We start from the raw sequence: 20,538 nt of genomic DNA, 5'->3' as shown, positions 1-20,538 counted from the left end.
GAGATGGGGTTTCACCATGTTGGCCAGCCTGGTATCAAACTCCTGACCTCAGGTGATCTGCCCACCTCGACCTCTCAAAGTGCTGGGATGACAAGGCGTGAGCCACCGCACCCGGCCTTTCACATATTTCTTAATGGCAGCTCTTTTAAACACACACACACACACACACACACACACACACACACACTCACATCCTTACTGAAACTGAAATTGTTTTTTAAAGCCCAATAGTTTCCCTGACAAGGGCCCTCTTTCTTCCTGCTCAGCCTCTGACTAGGGAATGATCCCATTCTCTATACAAAAAATCATCTAAAAAGTTCAGCCAACAGCTAGAAAGCAGAAAAGCTGGGACTGAGATTTGAATGCGTCAGCCTTATTCCAAAGCCCATGCAATACTCTCAAGCTGGTAAAATCAACCCCACAGACCTTAATCTATCTGACCATATCAATTTAGAAATCTTCATCAGAGCTACAGAGAAAGATCCCCCCGCCACCTCCACATAACTGTATCATTTAGAATTGGTATATATCAGGCAAACTCAATAAATGGCTTATGCAAGAAAGACTTTGTCTTCCACCCAAAAATGTAGACAGTTGACCTAGCAAGTATCAAATCTAAATCTAGTTGAAACATGGACCTGTACTTCTTTGGAGCTCCCTGTTTTATCAAAAGAGGCTCTGTTGGCAGAATTATCTGTAGATATTTGTTTACTCTATTTTATAAAGTGTATTTGCTATGGTGCTGGCAAAACCTAATAAACACAACACAAAATACAGTCTACATTCCTGTATAATGTCTCTTTCTGTTTTGAAAATCTTGTCAGTATATAGACTGTAAAAAAAGATTCTCTCTAACATATATCAATCCGTTTTAGATATTCAGCATTTGAAAATGAAGTTCCTGAAGAGAAACAAATATTCTGTTTGTTTTGATGTTCTACCCCTTTGGGGTCAAGTTAAAAAAGTGATTTTATGAGAAATGTATAAAGATTACCTTTGAAAGTGAAATTCATTCATCTGATTAATATTTATTAAACGCCTATTATGAGAGAGCATAAGGGGAACATCGAAGGTGAATACTGGTGTGCATTATAGGTCTTCAAGCAGTTTATAATGTTGTTAAAAGCTTTAAAAGTAGACATGATACTTAAAGGCAGTCGCAATGGCTCACGCCTATAATTCCAGCACTTTGGGAGACTGAGGCAGGCAGATTACCTGAGGTCAGGAGTTTGAGACCAGCCTGACCAACATGGTGAAACCTTGTCTCTACTGAAAACACAAAACTTAGCCGGGCGCAGTGGTGCATGCCTGTAGTCACAACTACTCGGGAGGATGAGGCAGCAGAATTCTTTGAACCCGGGAGGCAGAGGTTGCAGAAAGCCGAGATTGTGCCACAGCACTCCACCCTGGGTGACAGAGTGAGATTCCGCCTCAAAAAAAAAAAAGAAAAGAAAAGACAAAATACTTAAATGACTGACAATATTAAAATAAATAGCTATAAAAGACAAATCTAAAAATTACTGAATCATGGCATCTCAAAGTTGAAGGAACTTTAGTGTTTCTTTAGCCGTATGCTTTTCAAAATGGGACATGCACATCTGGAGATATGCTTATTTTTTGAGGGTGCAGCAATTGATCAAGGATAAGTTGAAGCGACAGGATGGACATGCCATGCTTTCCTGGAACATAAAGGTTTCCCAAAAATTAGAGGAAAACATTATTTTTATTTAATAAATTATTTAGAGAAGAATGTAATATGCACATTAATGTCCTTATACTTATGTCTTTTCCCCACTTTTTAATTTTATTTTATTTTATTTGAGGAAAATTAGAGGAAAACATTATTTTTATTTAAAAAATTATTTAGAGACGAATGTAATATGCACATTAATTTCCTTATACTTATGTCTTTTCCCCACTTTTTTTTTTTTTTTTTTTTTTTTTTGAGACAGAATCTCACTGTGCCACCCTGGCTGGAGTGCAGTGGTACAATCTTGGCTTACTGCAACCTCCATCTCCCAGGCTCTCCCACCCCAGCCTTTCCAGTAGCTGGGACCACAGGCACCCACCACCACACCTGGCTAATTTTTGTATTTTTTATAGAGATGGGGTTATGCCACGTTGTCCAGGCTGGTCTCGAACTCCTGGACTCAAGACATCCACCTGACTGGGCCTCTCAAAGTGCTTGGATTACAAATGTGAGCTACCACACCGGGCCTTTCTTTTCCCCATTATTATCTTCTACTCTCATGAGCAAAGGAAAAGGCCTCAAGACATGGAAGACTTCAACAATTTTTATTTTCCCCTGTCTGCATAGTAAACCCACATGTAGCAGGCCTACCAGTGTGGTTGCTAATATAGCATCATGAAACTTTTAAAGATCAAACATAGATTCCAAGTAAGTTGATTGATTTGCAATTATACCCTCAGATGCTCAGCATTTCTTAGTTTGCTCTTCTTTATATAGACAGTTTAATGGGGAAAAACTGAGAAAAAATGATTCTCTAATTCTCTGTAAAAAGCATGAATTCTTGCTAAAATTTTCCAAATGTGGTCTCCTACTTTTTTTTTTTTTTTTTTTTTTTTGAGACAAGTTCTTGCTTTGTTGCTTTGTTGCCCAGGCTGGAGCACAGTGGCGCAATCTCAGCTCACTGCAGCTTCAACTTCCTGGGCTCAAATGATCCTCCCACCTCAGCCTCCTGAGTAGCTAGGACTACAAGCATGTGCCACCACTCTCAGCTAATATTTTAATTTTTTATAGTGACAGGATTTCACTGTGTTGCCCAGGCTAGTCCTGCACTGCTGGGCTCAGGCGATCCTCTCGCCTCAGCCACCCAGAGTGCTGGGATTACAGGCATGAGCCACTGCACCTGGCCTCTCTTACTCTCTTGTACAAACCCAGTATGGTTGGCCCTCTATATGCATGAGTTCCACAGCCTTGGATTGAAAATAATTGAAAAACAAACAAAATAACAATTAAAAATAATACAAATTTTAAAAACAATATGGTATAGCAACTATTTACATAGCATTTACATTGTATTAGGTATTATAAGTAGTCTAGAGATGACTGAAAGTATACAGGAGTATGTGTATAGGTTATATGTAAATACTATGCCATTTTATATAAAGGACTTGAGCATCCTCGGATTTTGGTATCTGAGGAGGGTCCTGGAACCAATCAATCCCTCGTGGTTCCCAAGGGACAGCTGTACCAGGATATGCATCATCCACTTTGTGGCATGAGTTCAGAGGAAGAAGAAAACCATGGTAGATAAAAGCTACAATAATAAAAATAATTGAAATAATCACAAGTTTAATGATATACAGGCAGTGCTTGATTGAGACTTTGATGAATAGATAGGATTTGAATGTTCATCATTTGAATAATAAAATGAATAGAAAATATTTGACTATTCATTTATCTTCATTGAGGATGGGGCAGAGAATTCTGGGAAGAGAGTATAGTGTAATGAAACCAGCATGGTCTTCGAAGACAGAGAGACTTGGGCCCAAGATCTGTCCCCTTTTATTTTTTCTTTGAGACAGGGTCTCACCCTGTCACCTAGGCTGGAGTGCACTGGTGCAATCATAGGTCACTGCAGCCTCCAACTGCTCAGCTCAAGCGATCCTCCTACCTCAACCTCCTGAGTAGCTGCGACTACCGACATGTGCCACCACACCCAGCTAATTTTTGTATTTTTTGGAGAGACAAGGTTTCCCCATGTTTGCCCAAGCTAGTCTCAAACTCCTGGGCTTAATCGATCTGCCTGCCTTGGCCTCCCAAAGTGCTGGGATTACAGGAGTGAGCCACCGTGTCCAGCAGATCTGGCGCTTTCCCTTAGGAAATGTATGGCATTGGGAAAGAATTCCTTCCTCACAAAGTCATCCTGATGGTTTTCCTAGCTGCTGTGTGTGAATCTGAAAGCATGGCATCTGGGATATGTAAAATATGCTTGATAAAATTTCTCATCTCTCCAGGTGACAGGAACAGCATGAGCTTGCTGTCCTCCCAACCTTGCTGTTCCTGTCATCTTCTCTCCAGGTGACAGGAACAGCAGGGTTGTGAGGACTTGCTTCTGATATTTTAGCAACAGTTTGAGCTCAGTCTGGTTTGAGTGAAGGCTCACAGTAAAGCTATGATGACATAAAATTAAGATGCTATTCATATTTTATATAATCTTCTTAAGAAAAACTCTAATAAAATCCAGAGTTAACTAACTTACATGTAGCTATAAAATTCTTTATGTTAAGGAAATCTGATTTGTCCAGCATAAGAAAATACTTTATTTCTTAGAAAGCAATATTCCCTGTTCACCTTGCTTCTTCTAAAGGAATAAAAGTTATATCTCTTATAATTACAGAAGCATTTTCTCTTTTGGGGGATTTGGAGTTAGTGAGACTGAAAAACAATTTTGTGGGGTTTCATTCAGCTATTAGTTATTTTCCTTACTAACTACTCTCTCCCCTCACCAACTTCTATTGAAAAACCACAGCACAACCTGGCTAGTTCATTTTTAACAAAAATAACATGACTTGGAAATTGTGCTGCTGGTGCACATCTGGACTTCACCACTTAATCCTCACCATGAGAAGCACAAGGTGAGGTTTCATTATGGCCACTATGTGAAGCCAAATTGGGGACTTCCCCTGGGAGTCTCCAGGGTGTACATTCCTGTGTCTGAGGCCAGCATGCTCCGGCAGTGACTCCCCAGGCCACTATTTTTGGACACCAGCTAGATTGTTCAATATGATACTTTGTTGTTTTTTAAAAGAGCTCAAAAAGGAGTCTGTGTGGGTGAAAGTGTGATTTTTGGAGTGCTTCTACTTCTGCATTCCCCGATTTTTGTTTTTCTCAGTTTGCTGCCAGCCATATTACAGAACTTCTCTGGGGTATGAAGAAGTTGAGTGACAGGCCTTTATGCATATACAGGAATTACTCATTCAACTTCTGCTGTGCAGCTGCCCAGGACTCTTCAAGGATGAGAGAACAGTAAACAAGAATGTATCAAAAATCTAGGACTGGGCAAAGGGCTAAAACAAAAGAATTATTTTTAATGGGAAAATGAACTAAGGAACCTTCTCTGATCATGCACATATAAGATGTAGAGTAGCAGGAAAAGTTAGGTTTTGTAATCTAGCACGTAGAGATTTGAATTCTGTCTCCACCATTTCCTAATCATCCTCCTCCTCCACATTTCTTTGAATGTGTTACCTAATGTCACATGTTTCAGTTCCTCCATGTATAAAATGTGATCAAATAATAGTGATAATAGCTAATGTTTATTGTTTACTTACTTTATGGAAGCACATTGCATATAGTATCTCCTTTAAATCCAAGAGGTAGGAAATATTATTATTCCTATGTTCAGGCATAAATATCTGAGGTGGCTCAGAGGTGAAACAGCTATTTTGCAGGATAGCCAAAGATAACATAGGCCAGGCATGGAGGCTCATGACTGTAATCCCAACACTTTAGGAGGCTGAGGCTCGTGGACCACTTGAGGTCAGGAGTTTGAGACCAGCCTGGGCTACATAGTGAGACCCTGTCTTGAAAATGATAATAACATAAACAAGTGTCTCACAGAAGTTACTCTATAAATAACAACTATTTTTATAAAATATTATCTTACAATAACTGGTATATTTAATAACTGGTATATTAGAAGATGAGATATTTCAATGCCACACCTCTACAACCATTTGATCTTTGACAAACCTGACAAAAACAAGCAATGGGGAAAGGATTCCCTATTTAATAAATGGTGCTGGGAAAACTGGCTAGTCATATGCAGAAAACAGAAAACTGGACCCCTTCCTTACATCTTATACAAAAATTAACTCAAGATGGATTAAAGACTTACATGTAAAACCCAAAACCATAAAAACCCTAGAAGAAAACCTAGGCAATACCATTCAGGACATAGGCATGGGCAAAGACTTCATGACTAAAACACCAAAAGCAATCGCAACAAAAGCCAAAATTGACAGATGGGATCCAGTTAAACTAAAGAGCTTCTGCACAGCAAAAGAAGCTGTCATCAGAGTGAACAGGTAACCTACAGAATGGGAGAAAAAATTTGCAGTCTACCCATCTGACAAAGATGTAATATCTCAGCATCTACAAGGAACTTAAGCTAATTTACAAAAAAAAAAAAAATAACCTCATCAAAAAGTGGGCAAAGGATATGAACAGACACTTCTCAAAAGAAGACATTCATGTGGCCAACAAACACATGAAAAAAGGCTCATCGTTACTGGTCATTAGAGAAATGCAAATTAAAATCACAATGAGATACCATCTCACGCCAGTTACAATGGTGATTATTAAGTCAGGAAACAACAGATACTGGTGAGGCTGTGGAGAAATAGGAATGCTTTTACACTGTTGGTGGGAGTATAAATTAGTTCAACCATTGTGGAAGACGGTGTGGCGATTCCTCAAGGATCTAAAACCAGAAATACCATTTGACCTAGCAATCTCATTACTGGGTATACACCCAAAGGATTATAAATCATTCTACTATAAAGACACATGCACATGTATGTTTATTGCAGCACTATTGACAATAGCAAAGACTTGGAACCAACCCAAATGCCCATCAATGATAGACTGGATAAAGAAAATATGGCACATATACACCAGGGAATACTATGCAGCCATAAAAAAAAAATGAGTTATTGTCCTTTGCAGGAACATGGATGAAGCTGGAAGCCATCATTCTCACCAAACTAACACAAGAACAGAAAACCAGACACTGCATGTTCTCACTCATAAGTGGGAGTTGCACAATGAGAACACATGGACACAGGGAGGGAAACATCAAACACCGGGGCCATGTTGGGGGGTGGGGGGCAAGGGGATAGAGAGCATTAGGACAAATACCTAATGCATGCAGGGCTTAAAACCTAGATGATGGGTTGATAGGTGCAGCAAACCACCATGGCACATGTATACGTATGCAACAAACCTGCAAGTTCTGCACATGTATCCCAGAACTTAAAGTAAAATTTAAAAAAAAAAAAAAAGAATAACAAAAATTTCATCCTTCTACTTCAAAGCTTCTCTTTAAAAAAAAAAAAAAAAAAAAAAGAAGATGTGATATTTCAAAAATATAAGTTGTGACCATCCACAAGTTATCTGCACCCATGGTTCAAAGTTTTCTGATTAGTTATGAAATATGAGTAGATTTATGGTTCTCACATTTTGGTGTGAGTGAGTGAGTGCATAAAATTGCAGATTCCACAAATTTTGACTTCGTGCATCCCAGGGCTCTGCGTTTTTGAAAAACATGCCAATAATTCATTCCAAAGCTGGTGGTCAGTTTGGAGGCAAACTTTGATAAATATTGGCCTAGAAGATTTCCAAAGTCTCATCCAGCTCTAAAATGACAAAATAAATTTTTTTAAGCTGTCATGGGGTTACAGGGGAAGGAGGGCAGTTTTCAACGAATTGAAATGCCAGGGAAAATTAGAGGTGTTCCAAATTACATGGAACTCTTCACAGGGTTTTTTTCTCTTTGTGGGTAGATACATTCCAAAGACCAAATTCCATATTAGTTGTTTGCTCAGAGATGCAATGTAAGGTCTGATATGATTCCAAAGATTAGTAGAGTAAATATTGACCCAGTTAGCTCTAAAATGGATGAGGGACAGTTCCTAAGGAAATTATAGCATATTAGAAACACCATGCCATCTGTAGAATTGCCATTCTCATCTCTAAAGATACTTCTTTCCAGAGATTCTTGAAGTCCTGGAACCATGTTGGCAAATTCTTCCTCCTCGGCTCTTTTTTTCTTTTCTTTTTTTTTTTTTTTTTTTTTTGAGACGGAGTCTCGCTCTGTCGTCCAGGCTGGAGTGCAGTGGTGCAATCTCAGCTCACTGCAAACTTGGCCTCCCGGGTTCACGCCATTCTCCTGCTTCGGCCTCCTGAGTAGCTGGGAATACAGGTGCCTGCCACCGCACCCGGCTAATTTTTTGTATTTTTAGTAGAGACGAGGTTTCACCATGGTAGCCAGGATGGTCTCCATCTCCCGACCTCATGATCCACCTGCCTCGGCCTCCCAAAGTGCTAGGATAGGAGTGAGCCACTGCACCGGGCTGCGTTTTTTCTTTTAGGGTCTGCACTGGTGATTGCCTTTCTTTTATGATAATCTATTCAGTCACTACTAATCAAATCACAACCCCTCTCGTTTTCATTAAAATCAGTGTCCTTAATGAGATTTGAGAAGCAAACGACATGAACAGCTCCAAATTCTTTAGTTCACACTGCAGCCAGTTTACCCCTCCCCACAACCCCTCACCCCTTTTGCCCACCGATCCACACACTCCCCACCCGCATCCACACATTGGCTAAAAGTAGCAATCAATGAGGGCCTTTTCACTTTGTTACCAGAGGAGGAAAGGAAGAGTCAACCATCTCAGCACAGTTAGAAAACAACACTAGTAACTCACTCAGTACATGCCAGCACTGTGGGTAATTTATTCAGCCTGCCCCTACCTCCATGCATTCAGGTTACTTTAGACCTCCATCCACAGGTTCCCTAAAGGAGGCATGGCTACAGCAAAAATTAAATAAAATCAAAATTCTCCATTGAGACAATTTTCCTGGATGTGCTCTGTAATTAGTTATTTATGCTCCATGCAAATAATCCTAAAATCTTAAGACAGACTAGAAAGGTCACATTGTGCATGATTTCATTTATATGGAAGTATTCAATTTCTATGAAAATATATCCAGGATAGGTAAATCCCTAGAGGCAGAAAGCAGACCGGTAGTTGCCCAGGAGCTAGAGAGGAGACTAGGGAGTGGCTGCTTAAGGAATGTGGGCTTTTCTTTTGGGGATAGGAAAAAATTTTGAAAATAGAGGTGGTAGTTACACAAGTCTGTATATGCTGAATGCCACTGAATTGTATACTTTAAAATGCTTAATACTATGTTATGTCAATTTCACCTCAATTTTTTAAAATCTTGATTAAGAGGAAAACTCCTCCGCTCGGCCGGCCCCGCTAAAAGCGCTCTCCACTGCTGTCCTCTTCAACTCAACATGGTGGCCCACTGGGCAATTGGCATCCTCAGCCACTTCTCTGCCTTCAGGATCCTCTGCTCCCAAAGTTATATATGCTGCAGTTTTATAGTCTTCCGCTTTGCTGACCAGAACCCATATGAACCACGGAGTCAAAGGGGATGTGGCAATTATTCGAATTAACTCTCCCAATTCAAAAGTAAATACACTGAATGAAGAGCTGCATTCAGAGTTCACAGAAGTTATGAATGAAATCTGGGTTACTAATCACATCAGAAGTGCCGCCCTTATCTCATCAAAGCCAGGCTGCTTTATTGCAGGTGCTGATATCAACATGTTAGCCACTTGCAAGACCCCTCAAGAAGTAACACAGATGTCACAAGAAGCATAGAGAACATTTGAGAAACTTGAGAAGGTCACAAAGCCTGTTTGATCCATCAATGGATCCTGCCTGGGAGGAGGACTTGAGCTTGCCATTTCATGCCAATACAGAATAGCAACAAAAGACGGAAAAACATATTAGGTGCCCCTGAAGTCTTGCTGGGGCTCTTACCAGGAGCAGGAGGCACACAAAGGTTGCCCAAAATGGTGGGTGTGCCTGCTGCTTTTGACATGATGCTGCCTAGTAGAAACATTCATGCAGACAGGGCAAAGAAAATGGGACTGGTTGACCGATTGGTGGAACCCCTGGGAACAGGACTAAAACCTCCAGAGTAACGGGCAATAGAATACCAAGAAGAAGTTGCCATTACTTTTGCCAAAGGTCTAGCTGATAAGATCTCTCCAAAGAGAGACAAGGGATTGGTGGAAAAATTGACAGGGTACGCCATGACCATTCCATTTGTCAGGCAACAGGTTTCCAAAAAAGTAGAAGAAAAAGTGCGAAAGGAGACTAAAGGTCTTTATCCTGCGCCTCTGAAAATAATTGATGTGGTAAAGACTGGAATTGAGCAAGGGAGTGATGCTGGTTATCTCTCTGAATCTCAGAAATTTGGAGAGCTTGCAATGACCAGTGAATCAAAGGCCTTGATGGGATTCTGCCATGGTCAGGTCTTGTGCAAGAAGAATAAATTTGGAGCTCCACAGAAGGATGTGAAGCATCTGGCTATTCTTGGTGAAGGGCTGAAGGGAGCAGACATTGCCCAAGTCTCTGTGGATAAGAGGCTAAAGACTATACTTAAAGATGCCACACTCACTAGGCTAGGCCAAGGACAGCAACAAGTGTTCAAAGGATTGAATGATAAAGTGAAGAAGAAAGCTCTAACATCATTTGAAACCTCCAGAGGAATCATTTGAAAGGGATTCCATCTTCAGCAACTTGACTGGGCAGCTTGATTAGCAATGTTTTAAAGGTCGACATGGTGATTGAAGCTGTGTTTGAAGGCCTTAGTCTTAAGCACAGAGTGCTAAAGGAAGTAGAAGCGGTGGTTCCAGATCACTGTGTCTTTGCCAGTAACACATCTGCTTTCCCAATCAGTGAAATCGCTGCTGTCAGCAAAAGACCTGAGAAGGTGATTGGCATGCACTACTTCTCTCCCATTGACAAGATGCAGCTGCTGGAGATGATTACAACCAAGAAAACTTCCAAAGACACCAGTGCTTCAGCTGTAGCAGTCGGTCTCAAGCAGGCGAAGGTCATCATTGTGGTTAAGGATGGACCTGGCTTCTATACCACCAGATGTCTTTCGCCCATGATGTCTGAAGTCATCTGAATCCTCCAGGAAGGAGTTGACCTCAAGAAGCTGGATTCCCTGACCACAAGCTTTGGCTTTCCTGTGGGTGCCGCCACACTGGTGGATGAAGTTGGGGTGGATGTAGCGAGACACGTAGCAGAAGATCTGTGCAAAGCCTTTGGGGAGCGGTGTGGAGGTGGAAACCCAGAACTGCTGACACAGATGGTGTTCAAGGGCTTCCTAGGTTGCAAGTCTGGGAAGGGCGTTTACATCTATCAGGAGGATGTGAAGAGTAAGAATTTGAATTCTGACGTGGATAGTATCTTAGTGAGTCTAAAGATGCCTCCTAAGTCTAAAGTCTCCTTGGGCGAAGACATCCAGTTCCGCCTGGCGACAAGATTTGTGGATGAGGCAGTCACGTGCCTGCGAGAGGGGATCTTGGCCACACCTGCAGAGGGAGACATCACAGCCATCTTTGGGCTCGGCTTCCCGCCTTGTCTTGGAGGGCCTTTCTGCTTTGTGGATCTGCATGGCACCCAGAAGATAGTGGGCCGGCTCAAGAAGTATGAGGCTGCCTGTGGAAAACAGTTCACTCCATGCTAGCTGCTGGCTGACCACGCTAACAGCCCTAATGAGAAGTTCTCAGTGAGCGGGTCTCATGCCTCACTCGGTCAGTGCACTAACCCCAGGTGCAGGCAGTGCTGGTTTTCCAACAGAGTGGCGTCTAGATTTATCAGAGTAACGAGAAGGAAGACAAACCCTGGCATTGGGTTTGCTCCCTGATTAAAGTGCCTTCAGCCAAAGACCATCTCTCCCTCCTGGTGAAGTCTGACTGTGAATTCGAGTTTGCACTTCCTATCGGAAGGTGGAACCCGCTGTGCTCATTGTGTAAGCCCTGAGGCCTAGAGTGGCAGCCAAGAGCCATCTGGAGCCATCTCTGCCTGTTCCTCCCAGGAGGCCAAGGTGGCCAGGGGTGGGGAGGGCAATTCTGCACCCAGCCAAACACGTAACAGTAAACTCTGTATCAGTGTCTCTGCCTGGTTTTTCCTTTTTCTTCTGTCTTCGCCCTTCTGGTTGAGATGCCTCCTTCGAAAAGCAAGCTGGAAGAAAGCCCTGTGCTTTGGGAGTAAGAATGCTTGTGCAGAATTCTAGGCAGCACCTTAGGGAGGGACTGTGATGAGAGAAAGTGGGACCTGGTGGGCTTAAAACCACACACACCTGCCTGTGTAGATGTTTTGCCTGGGCTTCTGCTCACCATGGTGTACCAGGATATTAAAGCTCTTTCCCCAGGAAAAAAAAAAAAAAAAAAAAAAAAACCTGATTAAACTCAGAGACTTCTAGGGACTGAATAGCCAGAAAAAAGAAACAAGCAATGACTGGGCTGTTCTCTCTTCAGGTATGTTATTAGTTTGTACAATCAGAGGAGAAAATCCATAAATAAGGGGTAAAAAGATGACAAGGGCTCTGGGACCGAGAAGAAAGAACAGATATGGGAATGGGAGGAAAGAGCCCAGGATATCAATGGAAAGTTCACTTGGCCAAAACTAGGCAGCAGATGTGAAGAGGGGAACTAAAGGCGGTGAGCAGATGTATGTTTTCCCTGAACAGGAGGACACGTGATACATTTATAGTATAATTTAAAGCATTACTTAATTTTTTATTATCAAAAATGATAAAAACTTGAAAAGAAAACAAGAAAATGAATGTCATTGTAGGAGGCAAAAGGTGTTATTAAAAGCAGAAAGAAACAACTTGAGCAATACTAAGAAGTGACTCTAGGCCGGGCCTGGTGGCTCACGCCTGTAATCCCAGCACTTTGGGAGGCTGAGGCAGGCGGATCACGAGATCAGGATTTAAGACCAGCCTGACCAATGGATGAAAGCCCCTCTCTACTAAAAATACGAAAATTAGCCGGGTGTGGTGGTGCGCGCCTGTACTCCCAGCTACTCAGGAGGCTGAGGCAGGAGAATTGGTTGAACCTGGGAGGCGGAGGTTGCAGTGAGTGTGATTGTGCCATTGCGCTCCAGCCTGGGTGACAGAGCGTCTCAAAAAAAAAAAAAAAAAAAAATGAAGTGACTCTAATAAATGCGGAGGCCATGTCTTAGTTAACTCTGCATCCCAGCACTGACCTGGGCACTTGGTGTTCTAAAGTTGTTTGTTGACTGAAGGATAACGACTCACACTTACATAGGGCCTATGTGCCGCGTGCTACTCTAAACCACTTAATTTATTTAATCTTGCAGTAGCCTTAAGGGTTTTGTTTGTTTGTTTGTTTGTTTTTGAGGCAGAGTCTCACTCTGTCGCCCAGGCTGGAGTGCAGTGGCGCGATCTCGGCTCACTGCAAGCTCCGCCTCCCGGGTTCACGCCGTTCTCCTGCCTCAGCCTCCTGAGTAGCTGGGACTACAGGCACCCGCCACCATGCCCGGCTAATTTGCTGTATTTTTAGTAGAGACGGGTTTTCACCATGTTAGACAGGATGATCTCGATCTCCTGACCTTGTGATCCGCCCGCCTCAGTCTCCCAAAGTGCTGCGATTACAGGCGTGAGCTACCGCGCCCAGCCGCCTTAAGGGTTTTATATCACTAATCTCTTTTACAGATGAGAAAAGTGAGGCATAGAATGGTTTGAATCATAATGGTGGCGTGGAGGCTAAAGTAACTCCATCTTGGCTACTCAAACACCATGTTGACTTCTGATTAACTCCCAGTTCCAGTAATACCTCTAATATTTCTACTTTATCTACTGTTAAGAACACATATTTACCAAAAGTCTAGCCCCTAGATTTAAAAAACCTTGATGTTATCATAAACAGGCACTTACTATGAATCCTGCCCTTAAGCAAATTATAGGTGTGGGGAAAAGAAAGAGATCAGCCTGTTACTGTGTCTATATAGAAAGAAGTAGACATAAGAGACTCACATTTTGTTCTGTATTTGAGATGCTGTTAATCTGTGACCCTACCCCCAACCTTGTCCTTGCAAGAGACATGCTGTGGTAACTCAAGGTTTAATGGATTTTGGGCGTGCAGGGTGTGTCTTTGTTCCTAGAAAAGCTAGGTATTGTCCAAGGTTTATCCCCATGTGATAGGATGAAACAATGCCGCTAAAAGGTTTATCTCAAGGCACAGGATTTTCCTTTAAACTTATTCATGTCACAGAGATCCTTGTTCTTATGTCTTACTGTTGATTTCCTCCCTAAAAACGATCCTATTGTCCTGCCACTCCCTTATCTTTAAGATGGTAAAGATAATTATCTATAAATACTAAGGGAACTCAGAGACCGGTGCCGGCGTGGGTCCTCCGTAAGCTGAGCGCCGGTCCCCTGGGCCCCCGCTTTTCTTTCTCTATACTTTGTCTCTGTGTCTTATTTCTTTTCTCAAGTCTCCCGTTCCACCTAACGAGAAACACCCACAGGTGTGGAGGGGCAGGCCACCCCTTCAATAGGCTATGATGCAGGTAGCATTCTTGCCTTTCCCTGAGGAGTCAGCTTCAATTGTCTTACACATCCCTTCTGAAGCACGGATGCCCTTTCCCTACGGTATATAAGCCCTGGGTCTGGGTTGGGGTAACAGCAAGGGGATCCACCATCTTGCAGATGCCTGGGACATGGCTTCTGCTTTTAAGTTCTTATTAAATGCTTTTTTGCTGAGAAACTGGGCATGTCTGCCTCTTTATCTGGCCTTTCAGCTCCCTCAGCTGTTGGGGGTAGGTTTGCACAGGCCTGCTCACCGTAGAACAGGTGGAGTCAGGAATTGCACCCGTATAGTCTAGCTCCGACACATAGGTTATCCTTCCTGAAGGAGTCAGTCAAAGAAATCAGGATAAAGAGAAAGACTGATGAGCCAGTAAACACACTGATTCTCTACCCTTCTGAGAAGGGGAAAAATCGGAACCTCTTTGGCCTTTTCCAGGTTCTTGTTTCTGGTCAGATTCATAGCTAACAGCCACTGGCTGAGTCTCCATAGAATTCCTGGTAGTGTGTGTGATGTGTGAAAACAACAGACACCTGTACTCTGCCTCAACTTTGTTTGTTTTTTTGTTTTGTTTGTTTGTTTGTGAGACAAGGGTCTCACACCTTTTGTTGCCCAGGGTGGCCTTGAACTCCAGGGCTCAAGGAGTCTTCCTGCTTCAGCCTGGGGAGTAGCTGGGATTATAGGCAGGAGCCACCACACTAAGTTTCTCTGCCTCAACTCTGAATGAGAGAGCACTTCACATCCAGTGGACATAAAAGCATTCTGCACCTTGAGGTAAGCAAGAAAACAAATAAGCAGGGCCATAACCTCTAATTCTAATTTCCAAAATAAATGAAACCTTCAAGTCTCCTCCATAAGTTACTGACTCATGAAAAAAACTGCATCTCTGACTTTGCCAATGGCAATCTCTGAAGGTGGGTAATAATCTTTGAGGATATGAGAACCATATGCAAAAAAAAAAAAAAAAAATCTGACAGGTTGTGGTGGCTTATGCCTATAATCCCAGCACTTTGGGAGGCCGAGGCAGGAGGATCACTTGAGGCCAGGAGTTTGAGACCAGCCTGGCCAAAATAACAAAACCCCAAAATACAAAAACAATTAGGTGGGCATGGTGGTGCATGCCTATAATCCCAGCTACTCAGGAGGCTGACGCATGAGAATCCCTTGAACCTGGCATGCGGAGGTTGCAGTGAGCCCAGATGACACCACTGCACCCCAGCCTGGGCAACAGAGTAAGACTCTGTCTCAAAGAATTAAAATTTTTTTAAAAAAAATCCCACCATGAACAGATAAACAGTAAGTCTAGTGACTTTGGGAATCTAATTTGTTTCTCTTTCAGTAGGTTGTATTTTTTATTCCAGGTTTTCTAAGGCGTAGCCTCCCAAACAAACCTTTGGCAAACAAGTAAACTAACTCCTTTGTCTTAGAGTCTTCCTTTTGTGACTGAATGAACTTTTAGACCTTTTAGACCTTTTAGAAGTTTTAGAGTTTTAGAGTTCAGGCATGGTTCTGCTGCACCAAAACCGTGTGAACTTGATTAGGTCTTATTAAACCTTTTTCTCTGTCTGAAAAATAGGAATAATAATACTTCTGCTTCTCGCCACACAAGGAATATGATGTTTGTTTTTAAAAAAGCACAGAACACTTTATGAAAAAGTTGTTGTTGTTATTGTTGTTGTTGTTGTTTTAGTCTATTTTCTGTTATTGAATCTGTCACCCACTGAGTAATTTATAAAGAAAACAAATTTATTTCTCACAGTTCTGGAGGCTGAGAAGCCCAAGAACATGGTGCCATCATCTGATGAGAGTCTTCCCATGGTGGAAGGACAGAAAGTGCAAGCAAACTGGTGAGGCAGAGAAAAGAAATCGGGCAAAACTCACTTTTATTATAAACCCAGTCTCATAATAACTAACTTACCCCTGCAATAACAGCAGCAGTAATCCATTCATGATGGATTTGCCATCACCCAATCACCTCTTTTCTTCTTTTCTTTTCTTTTCTTTGACATGGAGTCTCGCTCTGTCACCCAGGCTGGAGTGCAGTGGTGCGATCTTGGCTCACTGCAACCTCCGCCTCCCAGATTCAAGCAATTCTCATGGCTCAGCCTCCTGAGTAGCTGGGATTACAGGCACCTGCCACCACACCTAGTTAATTTTTGTATTTTCAGTAGAAATAGGGTTTCACCATATTGGCTGGAGTTGGCTGGTCTTGAACTACTTACCTCAAGTCATCTTCCTGCCTCAGTCTCCCAAAGTGCTGGGATTACAGATGTGAGCCACTGCTCCTGGCCCTAATCACTTCTTCTTCTTCTTTTTTTTTTTTTAAGATGGAGTTTTGCTCTTGTTGCCCAGTCTAGAGTGCAATGGCACAATCTTGGCTCACTGCAGCCTCCACCTCCTGGGTTCAAGCGATTCTCCTGCCTCAGCCTCCCAAGTAGCTGGAATTATAAGGTGCCCGCCCCTACACCTGGCTAATTTTTTGTATTTTTAGTAGAGACAGGGTTTCGCCATGTTGACCAGATTGGTCTCGAACTCCTGACCTCAGGTTATCCACCAGCCTCAGCCTCCCAAAGTGCTGGGATTACAGCATGCCCGACCCCTAATCACCTCTTAAAGACCCCACATCAATTAAAACTCAACATGAGTTTGGGAGGGGACAAACATTCAAACCATAACAATGGTTTGAGTTCCAAATACCAAACTTCTAAAAGTTCTAAAAGTTCATTCAGTCACAAAAGGAAGACTCCAAGACAAAGGAGTAGTTTACTTGCTTGCCAAAGGTTTGTTTGGGATGCTACACCTTAGAAAACCTGGAATAAAAAATACAATCTACTGAAAAAGAAACAAATTAGATTCCCAAAGTCACTAGACTTACTGTTTATCTGTTCATGGTGGGAGTTCCAAATACCAAATCCCAGAGTTCCAAATACCAAATTTGGATTAATTCCACTTTAAAAAAAGTTTTACTTTTAAAAAATTGTTTTACAGACAGGATCTCAATCTGTCACCCAGGCTGTTGTACAGTGGTACCATCATAGCTCACTGTAACCTCGGCCTTGTGGGCTCAAGCAATCCTCCTGCCTCAGCATCCACAGTAGCTAGGACTACAGGGGCAGCTACCATGCCTGGCTAGTATTTTAATTTTTTGTAGAGACAGTCTTGCTGTGTTTCTCAGGCTAGTCTTGAACTCCTGCCTTGGTCTCCCACAAAGCGTTGGGATTATAGATGTGAGCTACCTAATCTGGCCAAAAAATAATTTGTAATTAAATTTAAATTAGGACCAGGAACAATGGCTCATGCTTGTGATCTCAACACTTTGGGAGGCCAAGGTGGGAGAATCACTTGAGACTGGGAGTTCAAGACCAGTCTGGGCAACATAACCAGACCCCCATCTGTATGAGAAAAAAAAAAAAAGGTAAATTTAAACACACTTTAAACAGTAGAGAAACTAGTATTTGTGGTATTGCACATTTTTTGCAAGTTTCCTACTCATTGACTATCCAACAAGGTTCATGTCATTTTGTTACAAGGGAAAGAATGGAAAAGCCAACCTACTCAAGAACAGTTTAAGAGAAGCCAATCAGCTTTAAGTAGAAAAAAGGCCGGGCGCGGTGGCTCACGCCTGTAATCCCAGCAGGCGGATCACGAGGTCAGGAGATGGAGACCATCCTGGCTAACACAGTGCAACCCCATCTCTACTAAAAATACAAAACAATTAGCTGGGCGAGGTGGCGGGGCGCCTGTAGTTCCAGCTACTTGGGAGGCTGAGGCAGGAAAATGGCGTGAACCCGGGAGGCGGAGCTTGCAGTGAGCCGAGATTGCACCACTGCACTCCAGCCTGGGGGACAGAGCAAGACTCAGTCTCAAAAAAAAAAAAAAAAAAGTAGAAAAAAACCCTATAGTCTTATTATATATTTAACAGTCTTACTAAACCTTTGAACACATAATCTTGTTAATTCACAGAACCACCCCTAAGGCAGGTATATTGCCACCAGTTTACAGTTGAGAAGTTACTTGCTTAACATCACACCACTAGTGAGTACCAAGTCTGGACTGGCACTGAAACAAATACCTAGTATTTGAAATTAAAATGAACAGGATGATGTAAGTGTTGCTTTTATTGTACCTAGAACCATGTTGATTTGGGGATCTAGATGTCCCATATATCAATGATGTAATAATTGTTTTTAGTTTCTACATGACAAGAGATAAATTATTCCTACCCTATCTCATTAGAATATATTGGCATTCTTGTGAGTACTTGTACTTTAATTATGAATTATTACATTATGTCAGATCTTTCTATCTCAGTCTTTGTCAGATAGTGGCAACATAAATGACCACAATTGTTTGACTTTCTCAAGTTATAAATTAACTTCCGGCAAACCAGTTTCTCTTAATAACCAATTAAGGAGCTATCATTTATTATTTTATATAAGTATTTGAAGTCATTTTTGTTTTCAACATGTATTGATTTTGATGTTAATGTTACACATTTTCATAAGCTTATCTGTTTTTTTTTTGTTTTGTTTTGTTTTTTGAGACAGAGTCTCACTCTGTTGCCCAGACTGGAGTGCAGTGGCCTGAGATCTTGGCTTATTACATACAACCTCTGCCTCCCAGGTTCAAGTGATTCTCCTGCCTTAGCTTCCCTAGTAACTGGGACTACAGGTGCAGGCCACTACATCCAGCTAATTTTTGTGTTTTTAGTAGAGATGGGGTTTCCCCATGTTGGCCAGGCTGGTCTCCAACTTCTGACCTCAGGTGATCTTCCTGCCTCGGCCTCCCAAACAAAGTGCTGGGATTATAGGTGTGAGCCACCGTGCCTGACCTGCTTATTTGTGTTACAACCACTTCATTCTCCTTTCCCCTAAAATCTCATCCATTTTCAAGAATAGATGGATTTATAGAGGTAATTTTATACAAATGGAAGAAATGTTTTTGTGTACAATTCTCATTACCATTCATTATAACTCCTTGTGTTTGATCATTTGGGACAGAAGCACATATTAGGAAATGGTATACGATGATGCAGTTGATACCTTAACATCCATCAATCTCTTCAGTATAATACAGATTATTTTCCAGAAAATGAATTTCCTTATACTTGCTCAAAACTTAACTATTCTGGTTTGGTTCGGGGTTTCTGTTTGTTTGTTTGTTTGGTGGAGGAGGGAAGACAAGGTGAATCTCCCACAAATTTATGAGATCATCTTGAATCCCTATGGATTGTTACATAAATTTAACCAAACACTCCATAAAGCTACACAGCACAGATATACAGCCAGGTAAGCACACAGGAGAAAGGAAAAGGGAGAGGAAAGGGAAAAATACCAGAGGTAGAGAAAAGCACTGCAAGGCCCAAGGGTTAGGAATAAACTAGAACCTTACTCTAAGTGATTGGACAAGTTGAAAAATAACACAAAATCATTATCAGCTATTAAAAAAAAATGAGGGTTTGAGGTAGAGTGAAGGTCGATTTGTCAACAGGAAGCTGTGGGCTCTGCACCTCTATTTATATAAACATCTGCTTTTTCCATCTTGGGTTCTGCCCAGAATTTGTCGTCTGACTGCTGCTTCTGGGTCTGCTTGACTGGTTTTTAGAGAAAAAAAGAAAGAAAGAAAGAAAGAAAACAAAACTGTGGCCACCTGTTCCTCTCCTTACCACAGTCTTAACAAGTCACTTTCCCTGATGTCTGGTTGGTGAAAATGCTCAAAGATACAAGGGCTTCCGTTTTTATCAGAGTATTGCTTTTTTAATCAAGGCCTCCCTGCGCTGACAAAGCTACAAGGACAGCCCTGCCTGTCCTCCACTGTGCTCCTGATGTCTTCCTGTTTTACCCTAAGTTTCCAGATCCCCCAGGACCCCTTCCCCACTTCTCAAATTCGCTTTGAATTTGGAATTTTGCAATTTCCATCTTTTAGCTTCCTGCTCCCCCACCCTGGTGTCAGCCTGTTGTCACTCTCTCATCTGGCTATCCCGTGGTCTGGTGCTCTTCCATCTTTGTTCCCACTTCTTTTAGGATTCCTTTCCTTCTTCACTGTGTTGTAGCTGCTTCAGTACAAAAGGAAGAGGGATCTGAGAGGTTGCTTGTGCCTTCTCACCAGGTGGAAAGTGGTTGGTTAAACATCTAACTTTGGCCACAAGTACCCTGAAGCGGAGAAGGAAGGAGCTTGTGTCAAGCAACACATGCTGCTGTATATGTCATCAAAGTAAGACTCCGAAGTTGGGAAGCCAGCTGCGGTTCGCACTCTCTGCCATCAGTCAAAACAATACTGAGAAAAAGTGTGCATAGAACTGTATTTACTGAGTAGAAGACACACTCGAATTTCCATAATGCGTTCATTTGAGGAGAAAGGAGAATTT

The 20,538-nt window shown here is 42.1% G+C and overlaps 1 pseudogene; it reads left to right on the top strand.

Moving 5' to 3' along the window:
• Positions 1 to 9,574: 9,574 nt before the first annotated feature.
• Positions 9,575 to 11,482, top strand: LOC102123374 (trifunctional enzyme subunit alpha, mitochondrial pseudogene; annotated as a pseudogene).
• Positions 11,483 to 20,538: the final 9,056 nt, after the last annotated feature.

Source organism: Macaca fascicularis, chromosome 11, assembly GCF_037993035.2.
Source record: "Macaca fascicularis isolate 582-1 chromosome 11, T2T-MFA8v1.1".
Classification (NCBI taxonomy): Eukaryota; Metazoa; Chordata; class Mammalia; order Primates; family Cercopithecidae; genus Macaca; species Macaca fascicularis.
Note: the sequence above shows the minus strand (reverse complement) of the source record. Positions and strands in the feature narration are given on the sequence as shown.